Genomic DNA, 20,111 nt, shown 5'->3' on the forward strand with positions numbered 1-20,111 from the left:
CATTCCAGATTCTGGAACAAGCTCAAATGCTCAGTTCGTGGAGTATGTACATAAGCTATACTAAAGACAAACCCACAGTAACTGTCTCCAGTTTGTGAGGGACCCCATGGAGCCAGTCTCTAGGAAACAGATAAATTCATGGAGGTTAAGTCTATTAATGGCTATTTGCCAGGATGGGTAAGGAATGGTGTCCCTAGCCTCTGTTTGTCAGAGGGTGGAGATGGATGGCAGGAGAGAGATCATTTGATCATTACCTATTAGGTTCACTCCCTCTGGGGCACTTGGCATTAGCCACTATCGGTAGACAGGATACTGGGCTGGATGGACCTTTGGTCTGACCCAGTATGGCCACTCTTATGTTCTAACCTAAATGAACCCAAAGTTATGGAGACAGATATGAGCCAAGGAAGCCAGCAGAGTATCAGAAACCTGGAAAAATCTCTGACTGGGATGGGCTCAGGCGTTTGGTCACCAGCTGAGGTGGTTCAAATGTTTTGGATTTTTTTTAAGCAGAATTTTTTTATTGTTTCTTTAAACAATTAAACACAGCAAGCAGCAAATATTTGGCCACACACTTCTGAAACCTCAAATCATGTTCAGATTTTCAATTAAAAAAACCACAACAAATTTTGAAGGAAAGCAGACACTGTCCGTGATTTTTTCTGCTTTTTAAAAACCCCTAGTTTTCAATCCAAAAAAAGTTTTGATGGAAAATATTTGTCCAACCCTTTTATTGAGCTTTAGTATCTTTTAGCACTAGCTGATGCTGAGAACCAGTGATACCTTGTAAAGGTGACTTGAAAAGAAGTTTTCTCAAAACTGAGATACGGAAGGTTTTTAAATGTTTATTTTTCCCAGGGCCCCCCAGGGGCCCCCACGAGAATACAGTATTCTATAGTATTGCAACTTTTTTTTATGGAAGGGGCCCCCAAAATTGCTTTGCCCCAGGCCCCCTGAATCCTCTGGGCGGCCCTGAATTTGCAGTCTACAGAACAAGTGGTTCATGGGTAACAGGTTGGTCACTCCTGGCTTAAACATTAGTTGTCATTTTTCAGAAAGTTCCTTGTTGAAACTCTCACATACTAGATCATCTTTTGTGTTCTTTCTTCCTGCTTCCAAATTCACAATGCCTCACAAAGGGCCCTTTAAAATGCTGCCACATTTCCCCCCCAGGCCTCTGCATGCTTTGCTAAAAGCATATATGTTTATGTATTTCATTCCTTTTTGGAATGAAATGCTCATCAAACATTTAAGAACAATGTCATAGTTATTCTTATCTCCTCCTTCAATGGAGACAAATGGTTTCTAAATATTTTCAGATTCACTTCCCATTGCATAAACTAATGAGCGGACCATCTTGCTGCTCTGTTAAGCTTAGTTGTAGTTCAGAATCTGGTGAATTGCTCAGTCCATTCAAGTCATTCAGGGGGATTATCAAGTTGAAAGTTTCCTAAAGGGTTGAATTTCTGCTGGTTTGTGTCCCTCTTATTTACACCAGTTTGTAATGGTATGGTAACTGCTAAGAATCAGAGAATGATCACTTTCTTCTAACACTGAACAAGGAACTTTATTACAATAAGGAATAATCTGGGTTTGAATAGGGACTGGGAGTGGCTGGCTCATTACAGAAGCAGCTTTTCCTCTCCTGGAATTGACACCTCCTAATCTATTATTGGGAGTGGACTACATCCACCCTGATTGAATTGGCCCTGTCAACACTGGTTCTCCACTTGCGAAGTAACTCCCTTCTCTCCATGTGTCAGTATATAATGCCTGCATCTGTAACTTTCACTCTATGCATCAGAAGAAGTGAGGTTTTTACCCACGAAAGCTTATGCCCAAATAAATCTGTTAGTCTTTAAGGTGCCACCAGACTCCTTGTTGTTTTAATAAGGAATGCAGTATTCCCCCCGCCCTCATATTATTTTATCCCTTTGCTTCAGTGCAGAGCCTCTTTCTAGAACTTATACAGTCCCCCATCTGCCTGGCTTCTTACTGAAATTTTAAAGAAACAGTGCGCATCTCTCACAGACTCTTAACAATTAATGGTGTATAATGCATCTGTCTGAAACAAAAACTCTTCATGACATCTCTATAAACATTTCATATTGCTTATAGCAATAAGTGCTCTAGGAAGTTTGCACGAGCTACTCCCTCATGGGCAGAAATAAGCCAGCTACGTAGTTTTCAACACTGTATTGCCTTGGGACTTAGTGCAGCAGACATACGTTTTAAAGTTACATAAAATAAATTTTTTATGCCACTGAAGCAGATTAGCTTTCTAATTAAATTTATTTGCACTTGCTAAGTAGTACTCAGGACAAAAAAAAAATTGCTTGTATTTGCATTTTAAAGTTTGAAAAAAAAGTAATATTATACTTGAGAATATGGTAAAATTATTTTCCAAAGAATGATGTGTATATCGGTATTATTTGTAGGTAATTACATAAAGTATGCATTATAATTAAGATATTGGAGTTTCCTTCCCCCCTCCACATCTCCTCATATTCTAATCTGTGTATAGAATGGGAATTCATTAATGTAAAAATAATACCCATAAGTCAATGGTAGATATATTTTGATCACTTCTTAATGTGAGCAGGTGAATATCATGCAAGACTACATTACAAGAGATGATATGATGGCTACGTAATTCATGAATCATGTGTTTTTCGCTCCTTCAGATTTTGTATGCTTACTCCGTATTTTAGCATTCTTCCTACTGCAGGGATCAGAGCATGAAAAATTCCCTTGGCAGAAGAGTTGAGAGGGTTAACAATACAATGAAGATGGGGGTGGGGAGGGGAGGGAAGGGATAGAAAGACGAGCATCCACTCCATCACTTTCAAGATATTGTTAGGTGAAAGTTAACCTTTAAACAATATTCATATGTATGTAAATTCGTATTAATTCCAGGCTTCACTTTCCATCTTTTTTAAAGAAACTGAATTACATCATAGACGTTTGAAATGGAAAAAGACCTTTCAGCCAACTAGTTTGTTTCCCTGCTAGTGTGGAACTATTCCCCACTAGAAGTGGCCAGGAAACAGTTTTCCTGTTCCAGAAATATATTTGATGTTTCAAATTTTATTCCTGTTCCACATTGGGCAGAACCTGAAACCTCTCCATTTTTTATTTTTGCCAAAAAAACAAGTGTGTGTGCGCATCAAGAACCCCAGAAAAGCTTAGTCCAGTGCCAGCGCACTCCCCTGGGCTGGGGAATCCCAACCGTAAGTCCTTGATCTGCCTGATACCAAGCAACCCCTGCATCAAGCAGAACAGGAACTTGAACCAGGATCTCTGACATCTAAGGCAAGCGTCCCACCTACTAGTTATTCTGGGGTGAGTGGTGTTCACTTGCTCTCTTTCAGGTCCAGGATGGAATTTCTGGTCAGAGAGCACAAAAGAGCACAAGTGGGCATTCTACATTGACTTCACTAGGACTGCTCATGCTACTGAGAACAAAATGTGGCTGTGGTTGCAGGATCAAGCCCATGCTTACCTATCCAATAATAAAACAAACAGTGCCAAAAAAGTATCAAAAAATTAATACCTTTGAGATGTAAAACAGAGGCTTCTTTCATTAGAGTAAATCAAAATTTGGTCTTCACAAAAACACAGAGGTATTCTTAAGGACATTCGAGCTTATGCTTTCATTCATTTATGGAGTGTAGTCTTTCTCTAGTGATCAGTTGTGTTCATTCATTATCAACAAGATCTACATGTATTCTACATTTCATGAAAATCAGTGTATTGTGGGTCTTGCTTGTACAAAGTCAGAACATATTTGCTATAGATTTCTACATAAATAGGGAATCCTTTACAGTGATTTTGTATGTGGTGATAGTGTTTAACTCCCTCCAACACAAAGAGTATATGTTTTACGCTTGGTATTAGCAGGAAAATAGTCCATTTCCCATCAAGGCTTTGATTCGTCACCACTGAAATCAAAGGGAGCTTTGCAATTGATGTCAGTGGGCCCAGGATCAGACTGCAAGTGTTTACTCCTGTATAACTAACAATGGTACAGTAGCACTCAGTCTAACTCAGCTTTTAGTCACTATTGCAGGGGTCGGCAACGTTTGGCACGCGGCTCGCCAGGGTAAGCACCCTGGCGGGCCGGGCTGGTTTATTTACCTGCTGATGCGGCAGGTTTGGCTGATCGCGGCCCCCACTTGCCATGGTTCGCTGTCCCGGGCCAATGGGGGCGGCGAGAAGCGGCGCGGGCGAGCGATGTGCTGGCCATGGCTTCCCGCCGCCCCCATTGCCCCGGGATGGCGAACCGCGGCCGGGGGGGGGGGGCGTGATCAGCCGAACCTGCCGCGTCAGCAGATAAATATACTGGCCCAGCCCGCCGGGGTGCTTACCCTGGCGAGCCGTGTGCCAAACGTTGCCGACCCCTGCACTATTGTATTAATCTGTCTTGGGGATGCAGCAGGAGCCTGGCCTAATGGATAGGGCATGGATTCAGGAGAACTGGATTTTATTCCTGACTCTGCCACTGATGTGCTGTCTGACCTAGGACAAGACACTTCACCAATCTGTGTCTCCGTTTACTCTCCCTTCCTTTGTCTCATGTCTGCTCAAACTGAAAACTCTTCAAGGCAGAGAGACTCTCACTTTGGTGCGTGTACAGCATCTAGCTGGAGCTCGCATGCTCAGCAGAGGCCTCTAGAATTACATCAACATAGCATTTTGGAGTGAAGTGCCTCGCCTGGGTTGACAGACTTGGGCTGGCTTGACTCATGCTAGCACTCTAAAAATAGCTATCTAGACAGCACTTGGAAGGTGTGGGTTGGGCTGGAATTTGTGCTCTGAAGCCTAGGGAGAAGGGTGGAACTAGTAGTACTCTGATACAAAATATATTATATATATATGAATTGTAATACTGAACCTCTGGGGGGAAAAACAAACCAGCCCTCTCTCCCCCTCCCCTAAAATAACTCCACCAGAAAGTATGCACACGTGTATGTGTGACATGCCTTTCATTTCACTGACAATGATATTTGCCATCATATACTCCAAAAATTATTTTGGATAACATGTTTCTACTCCTTTAAATTCACTTACACCGACTGTTAAAGAAGACAGTCATCTCTATCAGTTTTGTGTACTCCAGAAATAGGAGACGCTAAGACAACTGCTATATAGAAATTCCCCTGGTTAGAGGTGTACCCTATCTTCTGAAATTTCAGAATGCTGGTCTGAAGAGAATGGGTATAGCTTTCCTTGGCTTAATAAATATGAATAGTGCCAGATTACATCAGTTGCACACCTCATTACACATCACTATTTGGTTTGTGGACTGCAAGTTATCCATTCTAAACTATTTTTCTACTTCCATTAACTAAATCAGAGCTCCAGATATAAAATCTAGTATCCAGGGGCGCTGTGAATCTGGCGCACTCTTCATTGCAAAAAAAAAAAAAAAAAAAGGTTGTGTTTTTACTTTGAGATTGCTAACTTGAGATAGCTTTCTCAATGTAAAATCCCAGTGGAAAGAAGGCACAGGTACTTTTTTTCTCAAGACAGACCTCAACTAGCTACATTAAGAGAGACATTATCTTGTACAAGTGTGGATGTTTAAGACTGCAAGTTATTTCAACTATTTTAAGTTGACATGAATTAAGAGCAACAGTTTTTCTGCACATCTTCTGATGGCATAATGTCACTTAATGCTGTTTGTCAATTCCACATGCTTTTAGTATCATCATTCCCGTATATGGGGGCTTTCTCAGCATCAATAGAAGTCACGCTGGAGATATAGGAGACCACCAGCGATCCTGGGTTGGGTGTGGAGGCTGCAGTCAACTGCTGAAGAGTATAAATATAACCAACTTTTGGTTTCACAGTTTGGTTTTTGTAGCCTTGATTACAACATGTTGAAAAAAGCTGAATCATACAAGGCAGTTGTATATATTTGTTTATGAGATCAGAACTTTTTTTAAAATACGAGCCATAGTTTTTCAGTATTGACACAACAAAAAGGTACAGGTGCACACACACTTGTATATGCAAAGTGAGTAATTGCATATGCAAATAATTTGTGCATCTAAATACATTTTTGAGTAAGCATGTTTTATCTACAGAGGCCTGTGGCCAGCTTTCTGAAAACTGGTTCTCATACACGTTCCTCAGGCATAATCAAAAGTGAAGCCTCCTTTCTGATGACAAATCCAAACAACACACACAGATCTGAGCCGTACTAGTAAAGCTATGCTAATTAAAATTCTCTCATTGTCAGACTACCAAATATACAATGAAATATCGTAGCACTAATTGATTTCTACAGTCCAGCTGTGGCTCACTCAATCTTTTTTTTTTTTTTTTTTTCTTTTTAAACCTTTTCAGGAAGAATGTGGGAATCAGTTGTAGAGGAACACAAGAAAAGTAATCACTTGTTTCTAATCGGAGATGATAATCTACATTTTTCCCTCCGAAGTCCCTTAAAACAGTATTTTCACTTCTCTCTGACTGTCCAACCCCATATCTTTCTGCTAATTTTTTGTTCGTTTGTTTTTTGCATAGACTGGTGTATTACGTGTTATATGGTAAGAATTTTTTTTAAAATGCATTAGGACCTTATCCAAAGCCCACTAAAATAAACGGAAAGGCACACACTGACCTCATGACCTTGGGATCATGCCCCTGTCACTAGAAGACTACAACTGCTTGTGATTGCTGGCTGACAGGTTTGTTAAAGATAACAAGATTGCACCCAAACTGTAGTGAACATACCATGCTTTGTGCTTTCATTCATTTCAATAAACACAACAGCCCTTGGCTTAAAAAAAGTTGAGTCTTTACTCTGAAGATCGGTTTATGTAGTAAATTGCTTGTGCCATAGCTAACCCAAGAAAGCATTTTTAGCTCTGAATCCATGAAAGTCGTGGCAGACTTAGTCTAAGTCTGTGCTGGCACGCACTTGAACACTTGGCCATGTAAATGCTCGTGGATGCTCCCCATACGCGTGACAGGGATAATAATTTTGTAATCTTCCCACGGAGAAAGGACTGCTGTGACTTACTTTTCCTCAGACAATCAAAGTGTTCTACAACTGTGTTCTTTTCCCTTCCCCTTCCTGGGCCTGAACCCCCCCCCCCCCCCCCCCCCACACCTCCACTCCCTCCCACACCAGCTCCCATTTGTAAGGGGGCAGTAAGATTGGGGGGTGGGAGAGAGAATGAAATAGTTTAATCTTCCAAGGGACAAAACCCAGCTGTTGTTAACTTTAGACAACAATCTAAGTTTTGTATAACTGTCCCATCCTCAACCGGGACCTTTCTAACCCATCCCCTCCCTTCTCCCATTTCACACTGTCCCTGGACTATCGCTGCCTGATTGCTGGCCGAGAAATGCAGACAGAGAGGAACAGGGATGTTTCCTTAATAATCTGTTTTTAAGAACTAGCTTTAGCTAAATGCACAATAGTGGTTCATCAGAAATCACTAAAACCATTGATTTATAACCGGGTCTTGGTTGGGGACCATTTTGGGGCGGAGCGGCATGGAGGCTGGATAGAGTGGAGGAGCGATGGAAGAGTTTTGTAAGTGCACAGAGCATGACAATGCAATGCCTTCAGCACCGCAGTTCAAACGCAGAGACATAGCAATGCATGGCATATTATCCAGGGAGGAACAGTCAGTGCACAGCACTTCAAATGCCCTTGATCTTTAAATCAGGAATTTAACACCAGAGCAAGATGGATATTGGTAGGGAGGGTGGGGGTCCATTGTAAGTTACCAGCCTTGGGTTCTGGTTCCTGCTGTGGCTGGGGGTCTTCCTCAGGTTCACGGGAGGGGGTTGTGAGCAGGGGAGGCACGTCCTCAAATGGTTCTCCTGGGTACAGATGCAGAATCACATGCTCCTTGTCCTCTGGGTCTTCCATGGCATTCTTCATGGTCCCTGCTGCCTTCTTGCCCTAGCCTTAATCAGCATCCTGTCAGATAATGAGGCCAGCAGGATTAAAGAAGGGGTCAGAAGCCATTTCAGGGTCTGTATTGAGAGCCTTGATTGAACCTGGTCAAGCTCCTCATAGAAGAGGCATTTTTGATGACCCCTCTCCCCGGAATAACTGTTCAAGTCTTTTGCCTTCCTGTACAGGAGCTTCAAGTGTTTGATGCTTTCCTGTCACTGGGCCCAAGCCTGCTGAACACCCACGTGCTCCAGCCTCTGTGAAATTTCCCAGTATAGGTGAATGTTCCTGCTGCTCTGAGTGACGTCATGGAGGACAGTTTACTCTGAGCACACCTTGAACAGCACAGGTGTGGTCAGTGGGCCAAGCGTCTGCTCTTGGCACAGAGTCCATTGTCACCTGTATTGCTCTACAAAAAGTGCATCAGAAAGCTGCTCCGATGTGGTCAGCACAACACGCTACTACTGGTGAAAATGGAGCGATAGAGACCTTTATAGATTGGGAAAGAGTGAAGAAAAAGTTTCAGTGCATTGTGGGAATGGATGTGCTAGCCATACTTGCCCCAACCTTGACTTCAGACACATACTTCTGGGGTTTAGGTTGGACAATAAGGGGGTTATGACACAACTGTGCACCTGTATGTGTTACAGTCACCATTGTAAACATACCTTTAATGAATGGTTCACATTAAATAAAGGTTTCAGCACATAATAAACATACCTTCCTGCACCTACTAAATATTTGTTATGAATGAACCATAATAAAGACCTTAAGATTTCTAAGGTTTCTGGTAGGAAGCTCTTAATGTTGTAGATCATGCGTCCTAATGAGAATGACTGTACAAAATAGCAAGATAAATCCTCTTAGACAAAAAGTCAGGTGTTCAATGCTTTTAATCCAATTTAGTTTATAGAATGGGAAAGGTTATCTTTTGTCTTTAACAACTTGGGGAAAATAAAATGAATTTTAATCAGGAGATGACGATGGTGAAATTAAAACGAAAGGAAGAAACAATGGCCTGCCAAAGACTAGCTAAACGGAATTCTGATAAATGCATTTCCATTCTTTTACTTGCAAATTAATTTAATGAGTCCAGAGTGATAATGAAGGATGGATACTAAAGAAAAATGTTCTCTTTGAGAAGAGCCTTATGAAAGCATCTAATGCGTGTATGTAGAACTTTTCCACTGAAGTGATTGGGTTTTTTCTCCCTCTCTCGGGTATTCTAGCATGGACCAACACCTTCCCTGCCTGTTCTTCCTCACAAAATGCTTCCTGGTCTCCAGCAAACCTGGCACGGCTGCCATACCCTCGTGTGGGTAACGTACATCAAGCTAGAAGGGGGAACACAATATTTGGGGTAGCGGTTGTCACAGGTCTCAATGCCAGGGGGTAATGGGGTGAAGAGCTGCAGCAAGGAGAGGAGAAAGGAGGAATGAAAGAGAAATAGTATCTGACAGGAGTTCACATTCCTAAGCAGGGCTACAGTCAGACAAACAGAATGAGAATTTGTTTGAGTAGATCATTTATGCATATATACACCACATACGCACGCACGCACACACACAGTGTGGAGCTGTGTTAGGGGACATGCCAGATGCTCTCCACTCATTCCTACAAAAGCCACTGCTTATCCCTGGCCAGGATGGAGACTTGTACTTTGGTTTTGTTTTGAAATAAATACTGTGATTGGACTGCCTGAACTTTAGAAGATTAAGATATTTCTAAAGAGAGATTACGTATTCGACATATTGTGTATTATTTATTTTGGTCTCTTTTCAGAGAGGAGAGGGAAGTGGCAGCTGTAGGTCTCCTCCTTCTCTCTCTCCTTGGAAGGGAGAGAGAGGTGTGTGTGTGTGTGGGGGAGGAGACCAAACATTTTTGAGGAGAAGAGCTAAATAAGATATGCCCAGCTGGGACATGTTTCCTTCTTCCCTCAGGTGCTGCTGCTGCACCATCTCCTGCCAGAAATATCAGGACCCTAGAAATTCCCCACTGGGAATCAGACCCTCCTGCTGCTCCCACTTTGGATTGGACTGCCTGAGGAGTCCTCACTTCACCCCTTTTATAGAATGTGTTGTGTCTCTTGTAGATTTAAGAGATACAAAAACCTCCTTCCCCTTTAGAGACTAAAACACTGCCCACAATAGGTACCAGTTTTTATGGATTTATACATAGGCATAAGAGGCATAGAGTTCAAGTACTTGCTTCTCCATCATGGCATCAACACTGATATGCAAAGCCAGAAGACTAGCTCCTGATTTATTAAACAGTGTGGGAAGAGAGAGAACACAACACTCTGTTGAGAGCATATTGATTGAGGCAATACATAATTAATACAGATTAAATACAATCATAGAAGAGCACTCATGTTGTGCTCCTTGTGCATGGCACACAAAGGCAAACTGAAGGCCATCGTAACCTGCCCCATAGCAACATAAAGGTTGAGAAAACCACTGTATATATTTACATAATGTAAGACCCATACAAATCAAATATGGATCTAAAGTAGAGCCCCTTTTTAAAACAAAATTACAGGTTGTCCAATCGGGTGATTGAATAGCAACTAGCTGCCACCTTAGAGAAGCAAAAATAAAGCAGCAAGGAAGAAATAGATCAGGGGCTGCCTGGAGCATGGACCATCCCTCTTGGGGCTTGGAAAGCGCTTACCCTTCAGTGGGAGGCACTACTGCAAATAAAGGACCATCAACAAACAGATATTGTCTTGAAGACTAGTGCCAGCCATCAAGGACACCAAAATATGGTTGCTTATGTATTTTGGTTTCCTTTAGCAAAAATACAGAATTTGGCAACACCTTTGTCCTCTGTTACGTGGTCAGGTGCATTTTAAATTTGTTGAGATAGACTTTTCATTACAACCAAGATCTAAATAACAACCAATGTGCATCCTCTCTGAGGGCCCGGTCCTGAGAGATACTCAACACCCTAAGTTCTCATGGACTTTACTTTTTCTATTACTATACTGCCACAACTATACTTGCCCATTTGCTTTACTTCAGCCCTGCTGTTACCATAAGGCCAGGACTATATAAATAGCATATTGTTTAAAAGTAATGGTGGCTGTCTGAAACTATGTCCTGTGTGCACCTATGGTGCCATCAACAAGCACTGACCAGTAGAGAAGCAACCACAATTCTGATAAAAAAAACGAAGTAACTAGCAGAGCATTATGGCAACACAGCCCATGATGACTCTGGTACCAGATGTGCAGCCGGCAGCATGCTATACTAGGGGGAGGATTTTGCCCCAGTAGGGAGAAAGAACAAGAGTACTTGTGGCACCTTAGAGACTAACAAATTTATTAGAGCATAAGCTTTCGTGGGCTACTGCATCCGAAGAAGTGGGCAGTAGCCCACGAAAGCTTATGCTCTAATAAATTTGTTAGTCTCTAAGGTGCCACAAGTACTCCTGTTCTTCTGTTAGTCTACAGACTAACACGGCTGCTACTCTGAAACCAGTAGGGAGAGTATTTTATGTATTTTCAAACTGAAATTCGCATGAAACAGGCTTCAGTTTCTCTTCCTCTCACCATATTTTTAATTAGTACTGCTCTGCCTTTCAGTAAGGATAAATCCTACAGTTTGTTCAGACTGTCCTTGCCCTCCAAGGATCTCAGCAAACATTAATGGAACAAAACGTGGTACTGAGAACATAAGAACCATATATGACTTTGAAGGCATGAAGGAAATAAAATAATTTTGGTAGCTGTGCAGCAGCTATACCTAGTGGACATAAAATTCAAGTTGAAATTAATGGGCTCCTCAGTTCAAATAAACTGACAAATGAAGCCTTGTGCCTGCTAGGTATCAATCATGTTTATTGCTAATAAATTTTGAGTTAGGTTCACCTGGTGTTTGAGATGACCCTAAAATTAACTTATAGAGTCCGATAAAAGTGGGTAGGGAACAATTTTTTGTCTGACAAGTGGCTTTGCTTTACTGATTTATTTTACTTTCTTGATCACATAGGATCACACCCAGCAATTCCTGCATTTAATCTATAACTAATCCAATGGGATCAAGCCCCATCCCTTCTCTGGCTGCTTGAGAAAGTAGTTTTAATTAATAGATCAGTGTGTTTTTGTAAAGTTACTCTTCTATGAACATGAAGACTATGTATTAATATTAATCTCCTTGTAGTATAGTGCTCCGTTACGTGAGTAGCCTCTTTCCTTGCAGGGATATACTAAGGATGGTCTGTGGAAAAACTTGCTGTGATTCTGATGTATGCTGCCTATGTTGATCAAAGGAAGTATATAGCTGGATTTATTGAATTTCACAGCTGCATACTGGTCCATCACTTAAAGAGGACATTTTGCATTTTTCCTAATAAATCCTATACTGCAGAAGCAATGAAATAAACATATAACAAGGCAATAAACTGAGCCGCCAAAATGAGAAAAGAAAAAACAGAACATGCAGTACATAACCAGTCAAATTCTGCTCTGGGTTACAATGGGGCAGATTCATTCACAGCAGTGGAGTTGCATCATTTGAACAGAACAATAAGTGCCCCTGTATTTCTGTAATTTATGTTCTATTATTTCCTTCTAGACAGAGCACCATTCTGGTCCCCAAATATTAGTTTTATGCAAACCGAGACCTCCACAACTGAGGAGAATAGGGAAAGAAAGAGAACAAGATCATAAAATTGAATCTGATCAATCAAGGCCCTGCTCTCCTTATTGCAGCAAGAGCAGAACTCTGCCTGGTGTTCACACACATCAGAAATACAGCCCTCTCTCTCTCTCTCAGACAACTTCGCCAAGTCCACAACCACTTGATATTGCATGTTACCGCCCTGTTTTTAATGCTCTATGGTTTTGCTCCATTCTCTCTCTTAGACAGACCTTCCGTATACTCCTCTCCTGATTGGGGCGGGGGATGTTTAGCTAGAATAAATCTATGCAGCTCCACTGAAGTCAGAGCGTTGTCAATTTACTCCAGATAAGAATTTGCCTCTTTTCTTTCATCCCATGATCTCCCCACCATTGGAGACAAAACCTTCTCCTCTGTAGCTCCTATCACTTGGGCAAGCTTCACAGCATTTCTGCCTCACTGCCTCGTTTTCATCTCCTTTCAGATCCCCTCAGCCTAGCCCTCTTAATTTGTGTCCTACTCCGCTATTCTGCACTTCAGTATAATTCAGTCACTGTATAATTTTGTGATCTATTATCCCCCATTTTATCTCAGTCTGCAACATATAATTCTGTACAAATATTAATTTTTGTACATCTCTCTTTACAGAAAAGACACCTTATAAAATAAAAGTGTTTTTAATACATCCCTAGCCAGAGTTCTCTCTTTTAGATTCTGATTCAAGGAGGCATCCCTATTTCAGAAAGCACTTAAGTATGGCAAGAGGACATATGCTTAAGTGCTTTCCTAAATATAGGTAAGCCCTGAATATAGCCCCAGTGTAACCCACAGAAAAGAAGAGCTGATTAGTAAGAGACGGTTGTGCTCGTAAACACGGATCGGGCATTACTATAGCCTGAAATTATTTTCAGCCACAGTTAGGAAATACTGTGTACCTTCTAAAGTGTAGGTACTAATTGAAAGTATTTGTAGATGAAAATATTTTAAAGACTTTTTAAATTTGCTTTTTAAACTTTCTTGAGGTACAGAGAATTTTCCATTGTAGATGGGGCCTCTGTTCCAACCACCCCAAAGATTATCATCAACCTTCACCGGTTATTTTACTGCATTTTGTTATTTGGACCACACTTAGCAACATTTGTTGTGCACAGCTTTATATTTAGCCTGCTAGAGAGTCTGGCTGAAAACACAAATTTGTTTTTCCGCATAAGGAGTCTTGCAACTATCCGTTCGGAATGATCAGCGAGTAGCAAAACAAGATTATTTAGCCAGGATCAGACAAAATCAAGTTTTATCTTCTCTTCTGCCGGAAGGGAATGAAGACACCTGCTTGTGCAGCCCCAGCTCTGAAATCCTTTTTGCTTTCATGTGGTTACTGTGCGTGTTCTCTGGAGTATTAAATGAGAAGAATGCATTATAGTTTTAAACTTTGATGCCCCATTAAGATGAATATGCACCTAATGAGCTGAGAAATTACCATTGCTGCTTTTTGTAGTATTGCACAGGACTAGCTAATCAGGACTGGGGTACGTTCTTTGTGTTCTTAACCCACTAGCAATGAAATTTGGAAGAGGATCAGATTCAAACATATGTTGAACACAGCAACAATAAAAGCACTAAGATGCTACTATTAAAGCAGAGTTTCATCCTTTTAATAATTGTAGCAACCACCCTGAGTAGTTCAGAGAGAAATTGGCATAAAATTGAATGTGTATTATTTGCAGGCCAGATGTCCCTATCAGAATTGTCAGCATTTTAATGTGTCCAGACAGAAACCAACACCACCCACCCCCTGCCTGGAAACCACAGAGTATTTTGAAAAAGAAGCAGTTTAGCCTTGGTAATAACACTTCAGCGCTATCAAAAACCCTTAATACAGTGATTTAAGCCAGCTGGAATTTAAAATATGTCCTTGTTTCTTAGGTCAGGCTCTATAAGAATAAAGCAATTTCTGGTGACACAACATGAGAAGCTAAAGCCAATTATATTCCAGTGTTATTCACTGATATTCCCCACCTGCCAACTGGAGTGTGGCAAGTCTTATTCATACCGTGATCTATGAGCATGGATATGAAGTTCAATTTTCCCTCTAGGGAAATCGTGTAACAAACGGTTGACAGACTGCGACACAATTTGAAAATAACAAATGAAAAAAAATCTAATAAATAGGATGCAAATAACGAACATGGGAATTAAGTCATTTTTAATGCCTAAATCAAAACATAAGTTTGCCTTCCTTTCAGAGAACTCATCTCACTGGAAATGTGCTGTTCAGGCAACACGGAATGACAGGGGGCACTCCATTCTGCTGGCCTATTGCCAAATTTCATATCCTGGAGTATCTCAGTGCTACAATAAAATGGCCCTAACTACTTATAAAGGCCTTTCTTACAGTCATTTCAGTCTGTGAGTAATATACTGAGGTGCTTAAGAGTTTTCAGCTTTGAGCCTGTAGTGAGCTCTAATGTATCTGAGCTGCTCAAGGGCCCTGATTCAGCAGTCCAGCCCTATTTAGCAAAGCATTTAAGCAACTCCCATTGATTTCAAAGTGAATTAAGCACCTGTTTAAGTGCTTTGTTAAACCGGGTTTCAGTGAATTAGAATAAAAAAAGGCATTAGGGGAAATCCTGGTCCGAATGAAGTCAATGGGAGTTTTGTCATTGACTTCAAAGAAGCCAGGATCTCCCCCTAAAATATTTATTTGCAATGTTCACATTTGCAATTCTGGTTACCACAAAGCTGTATCATAGTGCAGGTGTTCTGTTGCACTGATTGGATTCTGCAAGAGGTGGAGAGCCTTTGATTCTCATTAACTTCTATGGACATTCGAGCAGTCAGCACTTCTCTGGATCAGGCCCCTCTGTACTAGTATTACCACAATCATGATGAAAAATCTCCAGCATGTTTTAATTAAATGCATTTTTGCTCAAATTAAAGTTTTCAATATTAAATACCAAACCTTAAGAAAACTTAAGAGAAGTTAATACAAATATTGCTGAGTTAGGGAGTTATTAGCTTGGGAGCTGGGCACATCCATCTGAAACCAGAATTTGTTCTACTATATGTTATTTTAAAATATGTGATTCCTCCCAGTCCTGTCCTTGCCCCTTTTCCTCTTTTTTTTCCAATGGCAAGTTGGAAAAAAAGAAGCAAAAGCAAGAGAAATGTGGTGAAAAAGGCAAACAGAATTTCTGTTTTTTCCTGTTTTTCCAATTTTTCATAAAATGTTGAATGAAACTCAAATGTTCCAGGAAAATTCTCCATTTAAAAATCAGTTCATTCCCCCCCCATTAGTGTTTTTTAAAATGAAACATTTCAATTGTTTACTATGCGCCAATGGGCCCACACGGGTGTCAGAGGTATAAAATTAAGACAGTGAGGTTTAACAAGCAGAACTGAAGGCATAACCTGGCTTGCAGAACTTTTATTACAAGGGATGATGGACAAGAACAAAGTTACCTTGATTTAATCTCAGTTTGCTGGGCTGGCAGCAAGAAAAAAAATCCCTGCCCCCCCCCCTTTTTTTCCCCTGGAATTGAGCAGGTTTAAATATGGAAATCACAATGAAACTATAAACATGGAACCCTACTATGCCCTTTTCTCCCCAAACCATTTTTCTGAGACGAATCAGTCTTTATAAACAGCTTAAAATGTATTAAAATCATTCAAAAGTGTGAAACAAGCAGGTCTTGAAGACAATGAAACTCTTTATAATTCTTTAGCTAAGATTGCAAATTTGGTAGGAAAGCCTGCTTTGTGACTGCTCAGACTAGAGAGGTGCTTTGGATTGTATTCATTTAGCGTGTGATGTGATTCAATAAACCAAAGCAGATCCACCAAAATGTGGATGTTGTACCAGGGTGGCTGTGAATGAGTCAGAATTCATGATTTCTTAATGCCACTTTATAATGGACATTAAATCACAAATGCTGCTGTGCGCATCTGAGTTAACATGTAACGATTCCGCTAAGTACCTAGGTGAAAGAGGCCTGAAATGGTCACCAGCACTCTTTTCTCCCCAATGGCTAACTACAAATCATCTTGAATACCACAGCACAAGGCTAGAAGCTAAAAAAATGAATACACCAGTAATTTATTTTTGACAATGATTTGACACCCGGCTGATGGAAGAAGCTAACAGTATGACCTCTAGACTAAGTTCTGCTCAAAGAGATTCACTCATAACACCCATGGGGTTATGGATTCCTGCTAATAGCAGCAATAGGATGGATGATAAAATTATGGTAGTGTAGAAATGCGCTCTCAATTAATTTCCCATCATGTTAAGGCCATTATCATTGGATGTCATCTAGTGAAATGGAAAAGAAAAAAAAGAATCCTTCAATACCGTTGAAAGTTCCACTCACTTAGCACATTATATAATTGCAGATTATGGCAGACCAGCCTCTTAAAACAGTTTACCTTCAAATGAAATTTTAATGGTATTGATCTGAAAGCCCCGACAACTGAATTTGGGTTGAAAAATATGCACGGGGGAGTAGGAAAAAAATATGCACTAGGGAAGTAGATGGGGGTGGACTTAGTTTCTCCAAGGAAATTAGGCACTGATCCAAAGCCCACTGAAGTCAATGGAAGTATTTCCATTGGCTTCAATGGGTTTTGGATCAGGCCGTCATATTGTAGATCTTAAAGTACATTGGCCAGTGTAGTACAGCCACTTTCCCAAAGAAGCTGTTCCCAACCAGAGGCCAGAACTTTAGCTTGTGACTGATGGTAGGCAAATTTAGAGGCAAGGGAGACCAGCATAACACTTGAAAATATGCTGGAAGACCTTTTAAAAACCATTATAGCCATTTAAATGGAACTCTGCTGGAGCCTTCATAAAACTGGGTATCCATCAATCATCATCAAAGTCCACAGGCTTCATTTTCCTTTCTTCATAAGCTCATCGTCCTCCTTACTGCTGCTCTCAGCCTGCCAATTCCCTGCACTCTTTCCCAGTATGGATCCCTAGACCAACATAATGGGTGGAGAGGGCAGGGACTACAGTAATCTCAGAAGGGCCAGGTGGCTGTGGTAATGGTGGTGGCAGTGCCATGGAGATAGTTGAGCCTGGCATCTACAAAGGAGGGGGAGATCCATGTTTGGAAAGTCCTTTTTGGTGGCATGACTCCTTCACTGTAATTAAGACACAAAGGATTACCTACAATTGATGTGAAAAATTGGCCAAAAAGAAAATCTGTGCTGGAAATGGAGAAGGGGTGGGTCAATGTTTAGGGAATTCACCTAAGACATAGGAGACCCAGGTTCAAATCCTTTCCCTTCCACAGACTTAGTGTCTTGCCCAAGGTCACACAACGAGTCTTTCTGTGCCTCAGTTCCCCATCTGTGAAATGGGGCTAATAGCACTGTGAGGTTAAATACCTTAAAAGACAGTGAAATGCCTTGACATCTCCTGATGAGAAGTGCTATATAAGAGAGGTGTTTTTATTAGACACAACTATTCAGAGCCAGTTAAGGCTTTCAGAGAAAAAAGAGAAGGGCAGCAAGAGAGCCGAGTCACTTAATATTAATCAAAGGGCTTTTTCAAACCTTAAAGGGAAAAAAGTACAACTAGAAAAAAAAAAGTAGGCCTATAAGTGAGGAAGAGGAGATATAATGCTTTGGGCCACATTTTCATCAGTGGCCTCTAGTTTTAGACTCTGAAATTATACATGGTGTTGGTGGGAACCCAGAATCCCCACTCTATAGGAAATTTAAATTAAAAAAAAAAATCCACACTGGAGCAAAACCGCACAATTTAGGAGTTTCCTGTGGAATGGGGGGAATCCAACATTGTTTCAAAACCCCAAAACATTCCTACACCCAGGCTAGCTGGTCCATCCTGGGCTCAAGCCCTCGTGTTGCTTTCACCCAGGCTGGTGACTCACCCACTTTACAGTATGCACTCAGACTAAACCACTTGAGTGACAATGTTTTCCAACGCCTTCTCAGAATGTCCCGTCTCACCCGGCCAGAAAAGTTTCCCCCATAACTCATTGGGAAAGGATCACAGAGCAGCTCAGCTTCCTGCAGCACCAAGAACCAGGGGCTATGTCCTTAGAAGTCTTAGCAGCAAACTGCTAAGATTGAGCACAGCAACAACGAAAATACATTTATTTGTGGGTTCTGGGCTAGGCTAACCTGGGTGCTGAATGCCCAAGTTAACTCTGCAGTGAAGACATACCCTAAAGGTATGTCTACAGTGCAGTTAAACATCCATGGTTGGCCGGTCAGCTGACTTGGGCTCGCAGGACGCCGGGTGTGGTGTAGACATTTGGGCTCAGACTGGAGGCTGAGCTCTGCGACTCTGATTCTCATGGGGTCTGAGAGCTCACGCTCCAGCCCAAGCCCAAACATCAACACTGCAATATTACAGCCTCACAACTGGAGCTGTGCAAGCTCAAGTCAGCTGACAGCCATGGATGTTAAATTGCACCGTAGAAATAGCCTCCTACTAGCCTGTAAGGGTAACTGAAAATGTTGCACAATGACTGACAGTACTTAAAAGCAGCATTACCTTTTCACTACCCGATAGGATCTTATGGGAGCAGGATATATTTTGATCCAGTCCAACAGCTAATAAGGGGAGGAAAGGGTGAATCTGCTTGTGAATTCTATCATTCTGAATACAAGTTGCTGACCAAGTGACAAAACAATCATTAGGAACAGTTTCCATCTCCTACTCAAGGCTCAATCGGGAACTGAGTTTCTCATTAAATTGTGAGTAAAACCGTGTGGAGAAAAAACAGATTGTTTATATTTGAACTCAGTTCACACTGTTGTTCTTCTAAAGGTTACATGAAACAGTTCTCAGAATGGCTAGGAACTCACAAAGCTTTTATGTGGGGAAAGAAGAAAAAAAAATTCTCTGCTCGAAATGCCTGCCTAATACCTCTCAAAATGAGCTCTCTCTAGAAGGAAATACCTTCTCTTTTGGAAACATCTGTTTCTCCGCTGGCCTATGCAAGTAATTGATGCAGTGATAAGAGAACTTAGAAATGCAAAAGAATGTGATTTATTTCCCTCCCACTCATGAAAAAATTGTGAAAGGGGCCTGATGGACAGCTCTAGGGACTGAAGCTCTTTACACAGAACAGGTGTAGCTCTGGCACTAGCTCTGCAAGTTTCCTCCTGCCGCACCTGCAAGCTGCCTGAAGGGACCATATTTAATAGTGAGATGGCAGGTCAGTCCCCAGTCCTATTCAGTGTTCAGCTTCTCTGCTGAGACTGCCTGCAAATGCATGAACTGCAAGGGCTGCTTCCACAATTATGTCAGGTAAATATCGGTCAGTTTTTGAACTGACTACTTGACACAATAGAGAGACGCTGAAGGAGGCATTAGGATCCCTTTTTGAAGAGCACAAGGAAAGCTAGTGTCTTTGGATGTCAGTCATCTGAAATCATAAACTTTCCAAAAAGCTTGTTTGTTTTAACAAAAACTGAAACAAATCATAAAGGATATACACACTATTTGCTCTGAAATAAATCTCAAGAGCAAAGAAATTCAGATACAGAGATGCAGATATTGATCACTGAAAGGGGAAGAAATTGCCATTTGGCCTTTACATGATCTA

This window comes from Trachemys scripta, chromosome 11 (assembly GCF_013100865.1).
Source record: "Trachemys scripta elegans isolate TJP31775 chromosome 11, CAS_Tse_1.0, whole genome shotgun sequence".
In the NCBI taxonomy this organism is placed as follows: domain Eukaryota; kingdom Metazoa; phylum Chordata; order Testudines; family Emydidae; genus Trachemys; species Trachemys scripta.